Here is a 22,381-nt window from a genome sequence, read left to right as displayed (position 1 = left end):
TTAAAATATACAACAGTTCCTCGTTTATCGCAGTGGATCCGCACCCTGATGCCCAGCGATAAGTGAAAAACCGTGAACTAGAGAGACAGTACTTCAAGGTCAAGTACAGTAAACTTTATATTAATGCTTTGGAAACGCTTCCCACACTCTTGAAATGTTCTAAACTCTTCTAAAAATTTTAAGTCAGGTCCTCTGGACATTCAAAAAACAAAACAAAAAAAGTAGAAACGTTTCGTCTCTCATCCGAAAGACTTCCTCAGTCTGAGGTGCTGTATTCAGCTCAGTCTCTTAAATAGCACCTTCTCAGAGTGGATCAACCAGTTTGCTGCTGACAACCAAAACCAGGACCATGAGCCTAACAATGGCTTGTTAGCACCCTGATGGCTGTTTGCTATTCCCAGGGGGTTGGGTCCGTGTGCTGCTGTCCAGGATTTAGTCTACCACCTTTGGCCCGGTCCAGACCAGAACCTGACAACCCTGCAGCCGTCTGTCACCTGCAGCTCCCAGGATCCGGGTCACATTGAGTCCAGATCAACTGGAGCCCAGGTACTCAGCATTGAAGATACAACTTGAAGGATGAGTTCAGCTTCAGAATGATTTGTGATTTTCCTGCCAGTTCTGTGATCTGGTCCTTACAGAACTTCTGACTTTGCGTTGAAAAACTTTCCCTCCATTTGCAGTAAGCAGCAGTTGGAAGCAGGGTTGACTTCTGGGAAGTGAACTGATGGCTTCTGGGTAAAGTAGTTCTTTAGACTCGCAAAACAGTGAAGGCTTAATGAAAGCAAACTACAGCACAATTTTTTTTGAAAATATTATGTACATGTACTTAAACAAACCGCGATAGAGCAAGTCTGCGAAAAATGAAACGTAAAGTAGCGAGGGACTACTACACTTTGATAAAGTTCAACTTGCCCAGAAGAGGGACGTCCTTCCCGGCCAGAATGGTTGCAGATTCTCGCGTCATATCGTTGGAAAAAATTATTTTAGTTTGGCTGTAAAGAGCAAAAATTCACATGTAATGTGCACAGATAAACATTTAATGTTAAAAACATGTTTTACATGCATGCAGGCTGCAGAGTAGGATGCTTCACAGCTGACAACAGCTGACTGCCTTGGGTTTATCCCAAGACAGGAAGTAATTAGCCAGTGGACCATGCACCTGTAGCTCGCTTATATCTGGATCCATACACACCAAACAATTTAGAAAGTTGTGATTCTACTAAGAATCGAGTTTAAAAAATATGAAGACAATATGAAAAACACCTCCATGTTCCACGTGAGACACGAACAAATTGACAGAAAACAGGCCTCATTCTTCTGAAGGGTCCGATGGTCTGGAGGGGCTTCACAAAACTCAGAACTGAAATAAATTAAAAAAAGGTCAAAAAGTCATTTGGGGCATACTAATGGGGAGAAATGCCTTTTAAATTTATTATTATTATTATTATTATTTATTTTAAAAAAAAATCAGAAATTGCCATAAAAATATTTTTTGTTTTTAACAAAAGACCCTTAGAGAGTTAAAATAATAAAAAATATTTTATTTTTGATGCTTTTATTTCAAGCTGAAATGTTCTAAAAGTCTTTGAAGCAGTAAAATAAGGTGGTTGAATTCCCTCCTAAGGAACATGAATGGTCTTAAAGTTAAAGGACAATACAAGGGTCAAAGACGATCCTCCTCCATGGCTCTTGTAGAACTTCTGCAACACAAGAGGGAAGTCCCTGCTCATCTACAAACTCTAGTACGAGGCTGACAGAGATCTGACTATATTTAAAAATCCATTGAATATAAGTTTAACAGATTAAACATCCCATTAAGGAAACAAACACAACACAAGGTTCTAAAAACGTTAAGTCTGGTCCTCTGGACATCGTTAGGCTGATGGTCCTTCTTGATCATGTGATCAGCTGGTTTTGGTTGTCTGCAACAAACTGGTTGATTCACTACAAGAAGGTGATATTTATAAGACTGAGCTGAATACAGCACCTCAGACTGAGGAAGTCTCTTGGATGAAAGACGAAACGTTTCTATATTTTGTTTTTGTTTTACTTTGTTTTTTGAATGTCCAGAGGACCAGGTTGAACTTTTTTAGATTTTTCTACCTGGATTATTGAGCATGCATCAGGATATAACACAAGGTTGTTTGATGTTACTGAGGATTTATTGAGATGGACAGCTCACCTTTCCTGACAGTGGGTGATAATGTATTTGCCTGCCTGTATTGTCATTTGTTCGGGTCTGTTGGCAAAATATTTCATGAACCAGAGGGCTGGTTTTAATTAAAGTATTCTTCATTCAAATAGGCTGCCACAGCTAACAAATACATCAAGAGTACCGCATACGGTACATTACACGTCCATCGACAAACTATTATACAGCTATTCAGTAAACTATAGCAATAGCACGGAACAGCCAAGACCTTGTATAAGCTTTGACCTTAATTTTCGACCTTGACCATGAAGCTGCAGTAATGAAAACATTGTGTCATGCTGTCAAGTGCTAGTACAAATATGCATCAAGTTTTGTTAAATTATCTTGAGCAGATCAGAAGTTATGGGCAGAACGAAAGAAAATTTACAGGCATAGACTTTACCATAATACATAATTCATTTTGACAGGCATATAATATAAATATTTACAACAACTTAGTCAATTTTACATATATTGAGATAAAATTTGGTGTGGTCATAGATGAGAGTCATCCTCAACATATACCCCAAGCACAAACAGATCATGTAAGATCTTTGTTCAAAATTTTGACATGCAGAGGAGCGAGTGATACCTATTGTATTTATTCAAGGAATGCTACTTTCACTTGGACTTGATTTAAAACAAATGTAAAAGTTTTAATTTGTAAGTATTCAAATATTTTTTTCCATTTTAATATGTTGGAATGAGTCAACAAAATGACAATATATATTATAATTTTTTGTATTACACATTTCTTTTTTGTGTATGTATTCTAAATCAGTGGCAGATTGTTTTTTTGGTTTATTTTAAATTTTTTTTTGTTTCCCATGGACTTTAACAGACACAGATGAGCTCAGCTGGACTTTGGTACTTTGAATATTTGTTGGTTTCAGGTACAAAAGCAGATTTTTAATTTCAAATTTCACATTTCAGCAGCTGAAACATTTATCTATATGATAACTGTGCAGTTTTAATCCTACATGTGGCTTTAAACTACATCTTTATTTTTATGAGCGTTCTCCTCACCTTTCACCAACAATCTGATGGTTTCTGTGAGCTGATGATTCCTTTCAGCAGCAACATCTTTCATGTGGTTATCAACATGTCCCTGAGGGGACAGCTAATTGAAAGTTAATGTCTTTCACTTCTGGGGTCCCTGCATGTGAGGAAGGTCAACTTCCACCCTCGTTCCATCTCTACTTATTACAACATGGTTCTGACGTTTTTACCATTAACAATATTTACATCAAATTATCACAATTTGTCAGACAGCAAATCGAATCAAGTTCAATGACGTGGGATTGCTTTTCAGTCAGTGTGAAACATCTGCTGACCTTTCCTCTTTGAGTCTTCTGGCATTTTGGTGAAAATAAGATTGTTGGAAAATTTAAAAGCTGGCTAATACTCCAAAATACCTTTAAATCATCATTCATGGGTGTACCTTCTATCATTGAGTCGGATAGCTGAAAAAAAAAAAAGCCGTGTTTTTTGGAGGAATGCGTATTATTCCCTTCATACTGTTTTTCATCCCTGACTTTTACTTAACAAGAAATGAGATTATAGCTGTTTTGTCAAAACTTGTAAATGATTACATTACATTAGGTGCAATTTTATGTCATGTTGCAAGAACTCAATAACGTGATCTACGTAGTGTTGAACCCAAGTGCAGACAGACACGGGGGACTCAAAGGTAAAATAAAGAAAATGTGATTTTTTTTAACAGAAGAACAAAACAAAAGCTGATGTGGTAGCAAAACGTACATGAGTGCAGGGAAACATGGAGAAATAGAAGATGACAGGCTGTGGGAAGCACAATACATGGACAACGAGGACCACAAAGAGGCCAAACTTAAAGGGACTCTAACAAGAAAATATGAAGGACACCTGGGGTGATTAGGATTGGGAACAAGTAATGAAAGAGCTGACAACAAGGAAGAAACACTGAGGAATGCAGGAAACATAAGATCCATACATCCATTATCTTCCATTTTTTCCAAAGTTGGGTCACGGGAGCAGCAGTTTGAGCAAGGAGACCCAGACATCTCTTTTCCACCTCTTCCAACTCTTCTGAGAGGACCCCAAGGCATTCCCAGGCCAACTGAGAGACGTAGTCTCTCCAGCATGTCCTGGATTTTTCCTGGGGCGTCCTCCCAGTCAGACATGCCAGAAGCACCTCCCTAGGGAGGTGTCAATGAAGAATCCTTATCAGATGCCCGAACCACCTCATCTGGTTCCTTTCAATGTGGAGGAGCAGTGGTTCTACTCCAAGTCTCTCCTGGATAATTGAACTTTGCACCTTATCTATAAGGGAGAGTCCAGCTACCCTGTGGAGAAAATTCATTTCAATCTCCTGTATCCGTGATCTCATTCTTTCAGTCAGGACCCAGAGTTCATGACCATAGGTGTGGGTAGGAACGTAGACTACAAAAGTAAGTTTTGCCTTATAGCTCAGCTCCCTCTTCACTACAATGGACTGGCACAGAGACTGCAATACTGCAGACGCTACACAAATCCTTCAGTCAATTTCACTCTCCATTCTTCCCACACTCATGAACAAAACCTTGAGATACTTGAACTCCTCCACTGAGGCAGAACCTCAGCCTCGACCTGAAGAAAGCAATCCACCCTTTTCCGACAGAAGACCATGGTCTCAGATTTGGAGGTGCCAATTCTCATATCAGCTACTTCACACTCGGCTGTAAACCAGTACAAAACAGACTTCTGTCTTCTGCAGAAATATTCAGATGACTCTGCAGTGGTCAGGTGTATCAGAGATTGACAAGAAGCTGAGTACAGGGAACTGGTGGACCGCTTTGTGGCATGGTGTGGAAACAATCATTTCATCTTGAATGTGAACAAAACAAAGGAGATGATTGTAGATTTCAGGAGAAATAGGAACAAGTCCAACACTATTTCCATCATGGGAGAAGAAGTGGAGGTGGTGGAGAAGTATAAATTCGTTGGGGTTCACCTGGACAACAGACTGGACTGGAAATGCAACAGTGAAGCCAGCTACAAGAAGGGACAGAGCAGACTGTACTTCTTGAGGAAGCTGAAGTCCTTCAGTGTTTGCAGCAAGATGCTGCACATCTTCTATAAGTCTGTTGTAGAGAGTTCTATCTCTTCTGCCATCATCTGCTGGGGTAGCAGCACCAGAGCAATGACTTAAAAAAGATCAAAAAGCTCATAAAGAAGGCTGGCTCAGTTCTGGGGACTCCTCTAGAACCTTTGGAGATGATTATTCAAAGAAGGATTCTTCATAAAATGAAGAACATTATAGACAACCCTCAGCATCCTCTTCATCAGACTGTCATACAACAACAGTGTCCTCAGTCAGAGGCTTCTTCAGATCCATTGTAGGACAGAGCGCTACAAGAGATCCTTCCTGCCCACAGCCATCAGCATCTATAACAACTCTTTAATGAAACCAGGATGATGAGTTACAACAACATTTAATTTCCCTCTGGGATTAATAAAGTAATTTTGAATTGAATTGAACCATTCCAGTGAGAGCTAGAGATCATGGCATGATGATTCCAACAGGACCACATCATTAGCAGCAATGGAATCCTGAGGCCATGAACCAAAATCCCTTCACCCCCTCGCTGCACCGAGAAATTCTGTCCATAAAAGTAATGAACAGAATCGGTGACAATGGACAGCCCTAGCAAAGTCCAACTCCTACCCTGAAGGGGTCCGACTTACTATCAGCAATGTGAACCAAATTCTTGCACCGCTTGTATAAGGACCAAACAGCCTGTAGAAATGGGCCCCCATCCCATACTCACGGAGCCCCCCACAGTGTACCTCAAGGAACATGGTCAAAAGCCTTCTCCAAGTTTACAAAACACATGTAGACTGGATAGACAAACTCCCATGACCCCTTGAGGACCCTAGTGAGGGTAAAGAGCTTATCCAGTGTTACAGATCCAGGACGGAACCTGGGTTGTTCCTCCTGGATCTGAGGTTTGACCAACGATCGGACTCACTTCTCCAGTACTCCTGAATAGACCTTACCAGGGAGGCTAAGAAGAGTTATGCCCTTATAATTGTAGCACACCCTTCGGTTCCATTTTTTGAAGAAGGGAACCACACCCCAGTGGTGGAAACACAAGAATCTAAAGAAAAAAACATAGAACAAAACACAGATTCTCATATTCCCCCCACCCCAAAAGAATAGCACCAAACTAGGGCCCTATTTACACGGACACAATGGGGGGGGAAACATAGGTTTTTTCGTATGTTAATTAGAGGAAAAGATCCGCGTTGACACGGACGGATTTTGGGTTTACATGCATCTGGAGAATGTCATAATGTCCAGATAGCTTCATTTAGCTCAGAGCTTCATTATATCTCTCACACTTAAGATAAATACTGTTTATTATTATTAAACTGTTATTATTTAGCACATTTAGCTGTAGGGATGGCACCATCTAGTGGGCCTTCCCCTGTCTGTTCTCCCTTGTGTCTGTATTGATTGTCTGATTATCGTCACCTGTCATGTCCTGGTTGTGTGTGTATATAAAGTCTGTCTGCCAGTTCTGTCGTTGTCGGTTCGTCGTTGGGTATTGCCTGTCCTGTCCTGCCTGTCTGATCCTGTTTAATCCGGTTCCTGAGTCTGTTTCGTAAGTTTTGCTGCCATGTCAGCTTTTTGATTTATTATTATTATTACTATTAAAAGTATTTTATTTTATACGTCTGCCTCCTGAGTCCTGCCTGCGCAACTGGGTTCTCCTGTCCTGATCTGCCTTGGAAACCCTGACATTAGTATGTTATAGTGAAGCGCGACATGTGCGCGTGCCTTGTTCTATAAACAGTGATATTAGAACTGGATCAGATTGTGTCTCTTGCAACACAGATGTTGGTCACAGCACCTAGAATCTGACGTAGACTAACTACGAGATTAAAAACTATGTTCCATCAGTCGAGGTTCTGAAAGCAGTGTATCCGCCGCCATGTTGATAGAAATATAGCGTCTGTCCGTGCGTGCATGTGCGCTTGTGGTTTAACACAAAGCCTCAGTGGGAGATGTTTACATTATCAGCGGGGGGTCAGCGAAAAACCTCCACTCTGGAAGGTGGGTTGAAAAACCTACGGATTCAAAGAGTGGGGCCACTGGTGTCGTGTAAATGATCAGCAGAACCGCAGAGAGAAAGCTGCGGATGCACTCAAAATACACGCTGTGTAAACGGCCCCTATGTGTAACTCAGGTAAGAGTTTTGGAGGGGTGGCCAGGAAACCATCCACCAGAGGTGAGAGGCGTCCACCTGGACCCTCTCAGAATCAGGCAGATGAGAGGCAATGAAACCAAAAGAGAGCCTGCAGCGACCAACATCAAACTAGTGATGGGTGATGCAGACGTCGATGAGTCAGAGGAGGGGGCTGCAGACATCGACATGTCAGACGGGGGGCTACAGATGTCAATGCATCCAACGAGGGGGCTGCAGCAGATGAGTCAGATGAGAGGGTTGCAGCATGCAAGTCAGTGAAAATAGATGTAATGGCAGGTGTTGAACCAGTGGAGGAGGGAGTTTCATCAGAAGAGACCAAAGGAGCTTCTGTGTGAGATGAAACCAGAAGAGCTGCAGCAGGTGATGGGACCGGAGGAGCTGCAGCAGGAGATGAGAGCAGAGGAGCTGCAGTGGGTGATGAGACCAAAGGAGTTGCAGCGGGTGATGGAACCAGGGAGAGAGCAGCTGGCAATGAGACTGCGAAACAGCAGCTGGCGATGAGACCGCAAGACTGCAGCTAGCAATGAAACCAGCGAGACTGCAGCGGTCAATGAAACCAACAAGACTGTGGTGGGCAATGAGACCAAAGAGGCTACAGCAAGCAATGAAACCAGAGAGGCTGCAGTGGGGAATGAGACCTGCAAGATTGCAGTGGGCAATGAGACCAGTGAAACTGCAGCAGTTGAGATACCAGTGATGAAGGGAACTGCAGCTGACAATGACACCACATATGAGGGGTCCACCAGAGGCTTGGGGTTCACCAGAGGCTTAATAGCTGCAGGACCAGAGGCAGGGCAGGGTTCATTGTTCTTGACACCCACTAAGAGGTACAAAGGAAATGGATTGTTATTCACGGCGAGGTACAGAAGAGGTGGGTCATCGTCCCAGACACTCATGGAGAGGCACTAAGGAGGTGGAACATTGTCATTGTCGACCCCCACAAAGATAATGGAAGGTGAGGTGTCATGGTTGACTCCCACAGAGACACTGGGAGTTGAGGCATCATGGCTAATCCCCACAGAGACACTGGAAGGTGAGGCATCATGGCCGACCCCCACAGTGACACCGAAAGATGAAGCATCATGGCCAACTCCCACAGAGATGCTGGAAGGTGAAGCACCATGGCAGACCCCTACAGAGACACTAGAAGTTGAGGCGTCATGGCCAACCCCCACGGATACACTGAAAGGTAAAGTGTCATGGCTGACTCCCACAGAGACACTTAAAGGTAAAGTGTCATGGCTGACTCCCACAGAGACACTGGAAGGTGAAGCATCATGACCGACTCCCACAAAGATGCTGAAAGGTGAGGCACCATGGCAGACCCCCCCAAAGACACTGGTAGTTGAGGCATCATGGCCAATCCCCACAGAGACACTGGAATGTGAGGCATCATGGCTGACTTGCACATAGATATAGGAGGGTGGGTTTGGCTGCTTCTTCGGCTAGCGCAAGCTCGGCTGTTCTTTCGACTGAGGTGGGCTCAGCTGCTCCTTCGGCTGAGGCTAGCTCATCGGCCGAGTCTAGGATGACTCAATCAGAGAGAGGGCTTGGGTTTCAGCGAACCCAATTTGGGTCTGCCGTCAGCTCCTCTTGCAGTGGCAATGAGGTGGAAGGTGAGGAGGATTTGTGGGTTGAACTCCTCCCACTGATGACTCGGGAGGGAAACTAGAATGTGCAGGGATTGGAGCAGTGGGTGGCAGGAAGAGAGTGCAATGTTTGCCTCTTACTCCACGCTTCCTTGAAAAGCTCCCACATCCCCGGTAAATTGTCCAGTCCCGGCAGCCGGATAAACTCATCCACAAAGCAGTCGATAGCCACCATCCTCTCCCACAGGTCGTTGGACATGGCCACTGTGTCCACATATGTGCACATTATCTTACAGAGCTGCTGATGGTCCTCTGGGGTGAGCTCTGCAAGGAACTAACAGCCTGTTGGGTCTGGATTTGGTTGGCTCATTCTTGTCTGTCTGCTGGGTTCAGTATGGTCTGTGTATTCTAACATATTCTGTGTGGCGTTGAACCCATGTGCAGACAGACACGAGGTATTCAAAGGTAAAATAAAGAAAATTAGATGTTTTTTATTTTTTTTATTTTTTTACAAAAACACAAAACAAATGCTGACGTGGCAGCAAAATGTATGAGCGGAGGGAAACATGGAGAAACAGAACATGACGGCTGTGGAAAGTACAATATACGAACAACAAGAAAATACTAAACTTAAAGGGACACTAATGAGACAATGTGACAAACAGCTGGGATGATTTGGATTAGGAACAGGTGAATCAGAAGCTGACAAGGAAGAAACTCTGGGGAATGCCGGAAACTAGAATCTAAAGAAATAACAGAACAAAACACAAATTCTCACAGTCACAAGTAGCGTTAGAGTTCAGCCTTTGTGTTAAGGGTAACTCTCAGCTACTATCATATCAACCTCTATAAAAGTTAGTTACAGCCATTTTTGTGTTGGCTAATACTGATTAGCTCGGTCTTGAATTAGGTTGACCCCAAAAGTTAATCAATTTTAGAGGTATTGAATACTTTTTCAGTTTCATTAAAATCTGACCAGTGGTTTATGAGATATTTTGCTAACAGTCAAGCAGTGTTGATTAGGTTTTTTTGGCTAGGATGTTGCACAATATGTATAGCTTAGAATATATGTTGGGGATGATGCTCAGGTACTGCTGCACCAGATTTGAGCTCAGTAGCTCTCAGTGCTTCATGTTATTTGTTGGATCTTCTCAGAGAAAAGTTGCTTCTGTTAGCTTCACTGTGAAGAATTAGTCCCCTTCTCCTCATCACTATCTGCTATGCTCTCATTCATAAGTTCAACAGTTGTAGACGCAAATCCAGTGATTCCTATCAAAAGGTTTCATTAATATATGTCAAGTTGTTCATGAGGATTTTTTTCCAACAGACAAATGGGTCAGGATTTAAGAATTAATGCTAAGTTTCTAAGTAAAGATCTCGCACAATTTGTCACACTTAGTTTGTTACATCAATGGTTTTCAACTGCAACCCCCCCCCCCCCCCCTTTCAGCAACAGGCAATAAAATTCACATTGGTCTTTCAAATAAATTTTTTTAGTCTAGTTCTATTTGATATTAAATGTATGCATTATGTGATTATTATTAACCCCTGGAAGGCCCTTTAACTTCATGACAGTTGGTGTCCCTTAGGGTAAACGATGATCAGCTTAACTGCTTAAAAATATTATATTCATTTTTTTTTTCTCACAATAAACTACCGGTAGTCAATTTTTCAGAGCTAGTTCAGCCTGAAATAAAAAATATCAAATTCAAAGAACTTTTTTGAAATATTAATGCTTCGAGGGCCTTCAGTAAAAATACAAATCAATTAATTAATAAAAAATCAATTAATAAATTAAAAAAAATAATTTTTTCTAATCAAGAAAATGTATTTTATAGCAGTTTATTAAAATAAATAAATAAATAAATAAGGCATTTAACCCCCATAAGGATGTCCTAATATACAACGTATTAGTCTTTGTTTATTGATGTATTTATTTTTACAAAAATAAATAAATAAAAATTCAGATTGGAGTTTTGTGAAGACCCTCCATCCTACATGACCCTTCAGATACGTTAGCCGAAGATGACAGTATGTTTTTGGTCAATTTTACATGTGTCTTACATGGAGCTTTTTAAAAATGATGCTTGTGCACAACACCAGTTTTAGTTTCGTATTTTTTTCCTTTTACCGACCTGGATATACTACCAGCTGCTTCAGCTTAGTGCATCTGCTAATGACGTCATGTTTTCAGTAAAGTCAGCCATTCTGAGCCATGGAGTGTCTGATTCTGCAACCTGCAGGCATGTGGACTGCTTTGCCTTACTGTTTACTTGTGCAAGCCAGTTTGTTTTTTCTCTTTATATCCAATAAAAATAAATAAATTTGATGAGATGAGTGGCAGGACTCCACAGCAACATCCAACTGGGAAAACACACTTCTTCAGGAGTAAGTTGAAGTTTGTCCCAGTAAATTTTCACAGATGCTCTCAAATGTCAAAGTGAAGCACCACTTAGTCAGAGTCAGAGTCAGAGTCAGAGTCAGAGTTTCTTTATTGTCATTCGCACCTCATGTGGTACATGTGGTGGAGCGAAATTATGTACACAGGGTCCCTGTTACATCCAACAATAAAATGTCTAAGAAAAACAGTAATAACATCTAAGATATGAACTAAGAAAAACATCAACTAAATATACACTAAGCACTCATAACATAAAACATTGAACATCAGCACAAACATGAACATGAGTCTGTGAGCAGATGTGCACGCATGAACACATCAACATTGAAACAGATCAGCAGCAACATGAAACAGATCAGCAGCAACATATGGTTTTTCACAGTGATTATTCTAGTTAGAGATTCATGAGTCTAACAGCCTCAGGGTAGAAGCTGTTCCTCAGTCTAGTGGTTCTACACTTAATGCTCCTTAACCTCCTTCCTGAGGGGAGTGGGGCAAAAAGTGTGTGTGCTGGGTGGGTGGGGTCCTTCATGATGCAGGTGGCCCTCTTCCTGCATCTGGAGGTGTAGATGTCTGTGATGGTGGGGAGACTGACTCCAACATCTTCTGTGCAGCCTTCACCACTCTCTGCAAAGCTTTTCTTTCTGCAGCTGTGCAGCCTCCATGCCACACATTGATGCTCGAGCACAGGATGCTCTCCACTGCACACCTGTAGAAGGAGGTGAGGACTGAGCTTCCCAGACCAGCTCGCCTCAGCCGTCTGAGGAAGTAGAGTCTCTGATGAGCTTTCTTGATCAGGCTGGTGGTGTTGTTGCTCCAGCTGAGGTTGTCATTCATGTGTACACCCAAGTACTTGTAGCTGGAGACCACTTCCACCGCAGATCCTCTTATGTTCAGGGGGGTGTAGATGTTTTTGTTCCTTCTGAAGTCCACAATCATCTCCTTTGTCTTCTTCACATTGATGTGAAGGTTATTCTCTCTGCACCAGCTCTCCAGGTGTTCCACCTCTTGCCTGTAGCTGGACTCATCATTGTTTGTGATGCATCCCACCACCGCTGTATCATCTGCAAACTTTACAATGTGACAGCCTGGATGGGTAGCTGCACAATCATATGTGAGCAGAGTAAACAGAAGGGGGCTCAACACACATCCCTGAGGAGAGCCAGTGCTGAGGGTTATGGTGGAGGAGGAGAGGTTGTGGATCCTCACTAACTGTGGTCTGTTTGTTAAAAAGTCTAGTACCCAGTTGCAGATGGAGGGGCTTAGTCCTAGTGTGGATAGTTTGTCCATCAGGGTTTGGGGGATCATGGTGTTGAAGGCGGATGTGAAGTCCACAAAGAGCATACGGACGTAAGAGTTTTTCTGCTCCAGGTGGTTGAGAGCAGTGTGGACCACAGAGGAGATTGCATCCTCTGTTGATCGGTTCTCACGGTATGCGTACTGATGAGGGTCCTCGTTGATGTTGATGGTTGTTTTGATGCGAGTCATGACCAGTTTTTCGAAGCATTTAGCGACTATCGGGGTGAGGGCCACTGGCCGATAGTCATTCAGACCAGTCACTGTAGAGCTTTTTGGGACTGGGATGATGGTGGCAGTCTTCAGGCAGGTGGGGACTGTCTCCAGGGTAAGTGAGGTGTTAAAGATGTCTGCCAGCACCTCACATAGCTGATCAGCACATTCCTTCAATACTTTTCCGGGGATGTTGTCTGGGCCAGTTGCTTTGTGCGGATTAATCCTCCTGAAGGTACTCCTTACTTCTGCTGAGGTCACGCTGAGATGCTCTTCATCCGGTGGCGAGGTGAGTCTGGTGCTGGGTGGTCTGTTCGGGTCTTCAAAGCGTGCATAGAACTTGTTGAGGGCATCAGGCAGAGATGGGTCTTTGGGGCATTGTTCACTCCTTCCTTTATAATCTGTTATGCACTTAATGCCCCTCCACATGCTCCGAGGGTCTTGTGAGATGAATTGACCCTCAATCCTCTTTGCATATGTGGCCTTGGCCCTCTTAATACCAGCAACCAGCTCTTTTCTTGTCCTACTCAGCTCCTCTGAATTTCCAGACCTGAAGGCAGTGTTCCTGGCTTCCAGCAGGGTACGCACCTCTGCATTCAGCCAAGGTTTTCTGTTTGGGTAGCTTTTAACATTTCTGATAGTGGAGTGTTAGTGAGTTAATACAACAATCCAAAGCATAGAAATAGAGGTAAAATGAAAAGAATATTACTGAGAGGAATGCATTATTTTATTATACGATAATTACAGGATAAAAAAATTGCATTTATAATGGGATCTCCCTGTGGTCGATTACCTCCCTAAGGAATGGAACACTAGACGGCAGTAAATTGAGCTGATGGCAGCATTTGAAAAAAGCAACACAATTTAAAAAATTTTAAGGATTTTTAGGCGTTTTCAGGAACCAATGTTTTTATTGTTTTGTTTTTGCTTTTTGACAGCACCAAATAAAATAAAAAATAAAAAATCAAAACACACACAAATATAAATGTAAAGCCATTTTTTCTCCACGAGACCCTTCAAGGATTACCGTAATCTCATTATTAATCTCAGCACTTCTTGAGTCAGGAGTTGAGCAAGTGAAGCAGTGAAATGGATGGTTGTGTCAACTCTGTGAATTGGATCCAACTGTATAATTTAGTTTTGGACCGCGGGGACAGAACTACCTCAGATCTGAAAACACGGTGAGGTATTTATTGGGTAATGTGACAGTGATGACATTTCCAGCACAAAGCTATATTTAGACGTCTCGGCTTGTTTGGCCTGCGTCATCAGAGGGATGTGGAACAAGATGACATGACATGAAAACGACATGAAGATGTTGATTTTATTTAGCGGTGTGTGTCTGCGTGAGTGAGGCCAATTATGTTTGTCAGAATGAAATATTTAGACATTATTCCATAAAGTGGGGCTTCAAACGTGATGCAATAAAGGAGGCGAGGGATATTAAATTAGATCATTATCTAATTTCATTATCTAATAAATCATTAGCTAATTAATTAATTTATTGATTAATCTAATAACACAAGGAGTTTCAAATGATTTTGAACCAATGCAGCATGAAGACAATTGTTTACACATTCATTTAAGATGGTTTGCAAGTATTAATTATAAAAACTGAGGCATGAGCTTCCTCGAGCACTGAAGCATGCACTGTAATTAAACCAAATATTTATAGTCTGTTGTTTTTACATCTGTTAACTTTGAAACAGTTAAAGTTAAGTGTCTTACAACTAATGACAAGAACATCTCATTAGTATTAAATTATTGGCCCTAAATGTCTTTAAATTCATGTGCGTGTGTCAGTATAGGCTCCTGGTCTCTCGTACAGACACGTGTGCTCTTATGTCAGCAGTGCTGCCAGGTCGTGCTGATGGCCCTTGACAGCAGGCAAACAAGTCAGAGATGACAACAGGAACCTAAAGACTAGGAAGAGACTACACAAGTCTCTGGGTCAGGATGTTCTGACTCAGTGGGTGAAAAGGTTTTTTTTTTTTTTCATTTCTTTTTTCCCCACTGAACCAACTGAACATTATGAAATAATAAAAAATTAAAGAAGGTCATGTTTGTTGTCTAGAGGAAACTCCTGCAAGCTTTAAATGTTGGCTCAGTTCAATTTAGTTCACAATTTATGGCACAAATTAAAACACAGTCAACTGAAGAGTTTTTCAAACATGCAGCTTTGGAGGCGACTGAAGAAAGATAGAGAAAGAGAAAACGGAAAAGTGATGCGAAGATAGACAAACTGGTAACCTAGATTAATTAAATTAACTAATGTCTTTAGGACATGCACGAATTGAAAAAGTTTAACTTGCTGTGCAAAGACAAAAACGTTCAGCCTGGTCCTAATGGTTAACTGATCACTCTAAATGGGGATGTCTAAACTTTTTCATATGTGGGCAAAAACTGTTAAAATGAACTCTCATCAACAACGTGAACAATATTTTGGAGAATAGACACAAGCTGGAGGAGTTCTACATTGTTGTAGATCCAAAATATTAAAAATGTCATAAATATTAACCTGATATTTTAAGTTTTTATATATTTATTTGTTTTGTTAGGTCTTTTTTCTTCTTGTGCATGTAGTTTGTTTTAGTGTTTTCTCAGACACAAAAGGATAATGTGAGCACGTTCTTTAAAAACAGTAACTAAAAAGGGCATTGATCACACTTTTGGATCGTGGAAGTTTTGAAAAGCATCCAGCTGGCTGTCACTGAAACAGATTCACAGAAGGTTCAAAGGAATACAAAGTTGGTCAACATGTATGCAGATGATACTGATTTATATTTCTTTAAAATGTTTCAAGTTCCATCCATCCATCCATTTTCTTTACCCGTTTATTCCATTTTGGGTCACGGGGTTCGCTGGTGCCCATGTCCAGCAATCACTGTGCGAGGGGCGGGGTACACCCTGGATGGGTCGCAAGTCCATCACAGGGCCACATAGAGACAAACGAGACAAACAACCATTCACTCTCTCACTCACACCTAAGGACAATTTAGAGTTACCAATCAGCCTAACATGCATGTTTTTGGTCTGTGGGAGGAAACCGGAGTACCCGGAGAAAACCCACGCATGCACGGAGAGAACATGCAAACTCCACCCAGAAAGGCCCCTGGACCGGGGTTTGAACCAGGGACCTGCTCGCTGAGAGGCAGCAGCTCTACCAGTTGCGCCACCGTGCTGCCCATGTTTCAAGTTCCCTCTATCGATTATTACATCATCAGCATTTCTTTCTTTGAAAACACCGTATTTAGCCAAGTTTTAGGAATGACTATCCAAAAGTCTACCTTTTGGTAGAAATCAGTGAAAAAGTGTATAGGATTAATTTGAGCCAAAGGTTATATCTTCACCTGCTTCTTCCTTTTCGGGCTGCGGGGGTCACTGGTGCCCATATTAGAGGTGTTATTTCTAACCCCAACCTGGAGCCCGGCCCAGCCCTCCATCCATCCATCCATCCATCCATCCATCCATCCATCCATTATCTTTACCCGTTTATTCCATTTTGGGTCACGGGGGTCACTGGTGCCCATATTAGAGGTGTTATTTCTAACCCCAACCCGGAGCCCGGCCCAGCCCTAATATTGCTAATTTTATAAAGGTTATTTTCGTCTGGTTTGCTGTTAATATTAAATTTGCAAAAGGTCTACATCTTCATCAACATCTTAAGCCTGCAGACCAAACTCATAGCATTCTTAAAGTGCAGACATGGGCCGCACAAATTCACTTCAAAGGCTACAAATGGCCCTTGTGCCACACTTTGATCAGCCCTACTTCAAATTGTCACTAGGTGTGACTATGTTCACAGGGCAGGATAATGCTAGTACTGATTTTATGTTGAGATCTAATATTTCTGTGTATTTGCTCACATTCTAATGTAGCTGAAATGACATGCATGTGCAGAAGAAGACGTGAGGCACACAGCCTGGTTACTATGTGCTCACCTTTTGTCTCATTTCACTTTGAACACTGAGACAATCTGAGAATGAGACAGCATGAAAAAGCTCCCATGCTGATGACAACAGCTCATAGTTTTGATTCTCACTTATTCTAACAATAGTCATCCTAAACTCTTTATGTTTTGTTTCCTTGTCTTCAACTGTACTTAGAAAAGTTGAGTTTTGTCTGCATCTGGAGCTGAAACTGTGCAGATTCTACACGAAACAATTCAGTGCAGCTTCATCATTAGAGCTTTGTGTGCAATGAGAAGTATTTTTATCTGTTTTCATGTTTTACAAAAAATATTTTATACAAGTGCAATTTGTTTTAGTGTTTTAATAAAGAAGAAAATACAGACGTTCAGCCTAGAAGAAGCAAAGAGTTGTTTATCTGCTATCTTTTTTAATTTAATTAAATTTTTTTACCTTGTGGTGAAGAGATAAAGGCAGGTGTGTTTGATGTGTGAGCTAAAGGATAAAATAGTTCCTAAAAATTAGCATTCACTAAAGAAATGCATGACAGTTTATTGGCTTTGATGGAAGATACTTCAAAATAATATACAATTTGCAGATAATGATGCAGTTTTGTTGCTTAATCAAGTTTGAACCACCAACCAATTAAAGGGTTTGTCATATGAAAAAAGGTTTTGTGTAAAAAAAATCACTCAACCATAACAATCACATTACAGCTATTATTTATAATAAATTTAATCTATATAATATTTTAAGTAAAAACAGCATCTTTAATGATTTTTCAGCCCTTTATTTTACACAACTACATGTATATTGTTTTACAACACTATATATTTGTTAAAATTTCTGATTGTTTTTCCTCCCTTCAACTCTAACACCCTCACAATTGACAATAACAGTCACATTAACAACATATTGGTAAGAAACATGTTTAGCTTGGCTAAAGATTCTTCCAGAACTTTTTAGTTTTTTAACAGCATTAAGTTTCCTCCCATTATTAACTGTTTCTGCACACAAAGGTTTTTTTTGGCAACAGAATCAAGTAAAGTAAGGCAATTGTACAAAATAGAAAAGTCAGTAAAAACAGTGCAATATTATAATATTTGTGTTTTAAGGGCACAAAATGATTCATTCAGCCTTTTTTAATACACATTAGTCTCACAGAGTCACAAGGACTCATTTTCAAGAAAGACTGGTTTTACACCAAAACCATAAACGAGGTCCATGAGGTCCATGAGGTCCATGAGGTACATGAGGTTTGTATCTCCTCAGATACACCAGAAATGACATTTTATGAAATCTCAAATTTTTATATATATTTTTTTATTATTGTAGTATTTTGTTACTGCAGATGTCTTTTCTCCAGCACAGTCCATCTATTCCTACAGGACCATCTTTTAATGCTCGTTGACTCACTCTTTACTTTCTCCTACTTCTCCATGATCGATTTCCTCTGCCTGAATACTAAAACTTTAAGGCTGCAGTGCTGCAGGTTTGTGAATGTGCTGTTTGCACTAAGGGGGCTTTTCAAAGAAAGTACATTTTCAGAGAAATAGAAGCAGATGGTTAAAATGTGATAATTTGTACTTTATGTTACATTTAAGATTTGCTGGTAAGATTCTCCAGTTGTTTTTTTTTTTTTGTTGAATACATTTAAGATTCAATGCAGCTCAAGTGGAACAGCATGCAATATGACAAGAATACCTGAGATACCGACAATGCCTAAAACACAGAGGAAGATACATAATTTAACATCCATCCATCCATCCATTTTCTTTTACCCGCTTCTTCCATTTTGGGTCACGGGGGTTGCTGGTGCCCATGTCCAGCAACCACTGTGTGAGGGGCGGGGTACACCCTGGACGGGTCGCAAGTCCATCACCGGGCATAATTTAACATAAATATGAACATTTTAATTATTTGAACATTTTATTTGGAAACAGCTGTGTTAGAGAGAAGCCTTATAACAAATAACATATCCAGTTGATATTAAAATAATGACTTGAGAGGAAAACCTACTGACCAAAGTCAATCTGACTATTATTATCACAATTATTGTAATAAAAAAAACAACAATAAATTAAACTTAAATTGCATAATGACCAAAAATAAATAAACAAATTTACTTGTTAAACTTGTTTAAAGTCATGGCTATTCACAATCGGGACATGCTTTTTTTTTCATCATTACATGTATTTTTTTTTGTTTTTTGTTTTGCTTGATAAAGATCAAGTTGGGAATTTTTTTAATCATTTATTTTCCAATATTCAGTGGCAAATATACCATAATAGTACTGACTAAATGCCCATTGATTAAATATTAATGACCGTTAGATAGTTTTATTGCATGCAGTCAGCAGTCGCACACATATGATCATATCGGTCATCTATAGTTCGTGTTTCTAACTGAAGCTTTTTGGTTCGTCTTTGGCCATTTAGTATTGAATGCTGTACCGCTCTGTGTACTTTACGCTCATTACAGCCACATTTTTCTCATTGTGAGTGCGTGTTTTATGGCTCCTGCCTCCTGTGGATACAACCTGATGTTTTATGGCTGCTTGTAATGGTCAGCAACAGAGAAAACAGGTTGGAACGACTGATGGAAAGGACTGGAAAATGACAGCATGTCGCAGGTCAACAGTTCGTGTCTTTTCACATTTTAGACCCATCCACTGTAAAATGAGCTAGAACAGTTTAGGCAACACACCTACATTTCAGTGATTTGTGGTCTCTCAGTTTTATAAAGTTTGTTGACTTTGCTGCCTCTTCCACTCAAACCCCTTTGGAGCCAGATTTGTATTTCTAACAGCTCCATAGTAGCTTCATGAAAAGGAGACCATATAGAAAGGTACCCACAAACAATAGCTATGTTTACATGTGCAAAATTCTTTGATCGAATTGAAATATATTCGGATTAAATCATTCGAATGCATCGTTTACATGGACACAATTCAAAAACGTTCAGTACAAAACCAACTGGACTTTATTTGTAACAGAATATGTTTCGCTTCTCATCTGAGGAGCTTTCTCATTTCAAAAGAAAGCTTTGAATTGTGAAAGCTCCTCAGATGAGAAGTGAAACGTCTTCTGTTACAAATAAAGTCCAGTTGTTTTTGTATTGAACGTTTTTGAATTTATCATGTCCTGGATGACAGAGAATCTTCACCAGCACACGGGCATAATCTGATCCTGGCGAGCGTTTGTTTACATGCAGCAGGCTTTTATTCTGAATAGAAGTACTGACATGCGCAGAGTGGTAAACTTTCGTTAATAAACCACAGAAGAAGAAGAAGTTCTACTTCCGTTCTGCTTCGGTGCTGAACATAAACAAACCTGAGCGCCCAAAATGGACCCACGCCAGGTTTTACTGACGGAGGAGACGTTACTGCACTCGTTGATTGAGCTACAGGTAATACAGATCATTTTGAGCTCTTCAGGGCTGTGTGTTGAGCCCTCTCCTGTTCACTCTGCTCATGTATGACTGTGCACCTACCCATCCAGACTGTCACATTGTAAAGTTTGCAGATGATACAGTGGTGATGGGATGTGCGCAACAATGAGTCCAGCTACAGGCGGGAGGTGGAACACTTGGAGAGCTGGTGCAAGGACAATAACCTGATAACCTTCACATCAATGTGAGGAAGATTAAGGAGATGGTTGTGGACTTCAGAAGGAACAAACACACCTAGCCCCCTACATTTCAGGATCTGGTTATTATAGACATAGATTAAATATTAAATATGAATATTTCCATTTTTATCACCTCAGTAATAGTGTTACAGTCGTTAGTAGTTGTAAACTCTCAAAATAATAAATACTTTGTACATTTTTTTAATGTTTACCTTTAAGCCTAAACATTTAAGAAGTAAACATGTTTAATAATCACATTAAAAGTTAGTATCTTTGGTGCCTCTTTGTTTTCCAAATATATTAGTGTGTGTGAATGACAGGCATTAACTTTGTAGAACGGTGTTTCATGAAGTTCAGGCCGTTTCCTTGTTAGTTGACCTGCAGATCTGCCACATTCAATATGGCGGACGCTCTGACGACCAGTCCGCTCAATGAGGCGTCTACAGCCAAACACATCTGTTCTCTGATTGGATCATTAATTTGTGATTGACGTGACATTGACCAATCAGCTGAGAGAAGTAAAATCCAGGACAAAATTCGTACACATAGTTTTTGGATTTGTATCTGTCAACAGAACATCATAAAAAAGTTTTGTAACATCGTAAAAAAGTTTTGTAACTTATGATTAAAAAAATAAATACAAATCTTTTTTACACATACATTTTTTTTTCTACAAGGTTACAAATCATTTTACACCTACAAAATATTTATGGCTGGAATTTGAGCCCATACACTTCCCCGCTCTGTGGAGAAACAGCTGATCATCTTGAGCAGGAAGTCTACCCTGCGGTATGGACTACACAAAGGTGCAGGAGGAAGCTTTTTCTGCAGCTGTGGGCTGTACAAAGATGCAGCAGGTGCTAAATAATTTAAAATAATTAATTTTAAATAAAAATTTCATGCCGATCGTGTGGCTCATCCATCAATCAGCTAATTGTGTGTCATGTCCACTATTATTTCGAAAAAACGCTATACAGTGAGTCCGCGATACACGAACTGTGAAGTAGCGAGGAATTTCTGTACAGTTCTTTAAAAAATAAAACAAAAGTTAAAGAAATCCTTTCTATTCAATATACAAATTTATTCATACCAAACATGAGAAAGACTATTGATGTTGGAAAATAAGCAGAATTTAATCCATTGTGGTCAGTTTTTCAGAAGAATTAAAGAAACAAATCACAGAAAAACTGAATTTTATTCACAATGACCACTTGACTTTGAGGTTACGACACTTGTTAGGATGTGCAGACCCTCTGTGTTGCTCTTCAGGACCCCCCTCGCACCATGAGTGCACTTTTCTCTCAGTCTGTCTTTGTAAAACAGACCGGGTCAAACTCCCTGCTTGCATTAGTCACTCTCACATCGGTACTCCGTCCCCCTCTATTTGGGTTTGTGTGAGTCACTGTGTCAGTCACTGACTTTAAAAAATACACATTCAAACATTTATTCTGACAAGTGCTGTGCACCAAGGAGCTAAATTCCCATACTTTTCCAAAAGTCATCATCATCACCCACCTCCAACTGTGACAGAGCAAGACAATTTTTACTCAGAATTATTAATCAAACAGGGTCTTCAGTGCAAAGCTTTTGGGAACTGTACTTCCATTTATTCTGGAGCAGCCTCCAGACAGTATGAAAAAAAATACTGGTAGGTTGAAGTAGCTGGCCAACAAAATTTCCTTCTTAGAGCCATTTCTTTATGGCTCTAAGAAGTCTGTCTGTCTGTCTGTCTGTCTGTCTGTCTGTCTGTCTGTCTGTCTGTCTGTCTGTCTGTCTGTCTGTCTGTCTGTCTGTCTGTCTGTCTGTCTGTCTGTCTATCTATCTATCTATCTATCTATCTATCTATCTATCTATCTATCTATCTATCTATCTATCTATCTATCTATCTATCTATCTATCTATCTATCTATCTATCTATCCATC

Source organism: Nematolebias whitei, chromosome 5 (genome assembly GCF_014905685.2).
Source record: "Nematolebias whitei isolate Nwh7 chromosome 5, NemWhi1, whole genome shotgun sequence".
Taxonomy (NCBI): domain Eukaryota; kingdom Metazoa; phylum Chordata; class Actinopteri; order Cyprinodontiformes; family Rivulidae; genus Nematolebias; species Nematolebias whitei.
Note: the sequence above shows the minus strand (reverse complement) of the source record.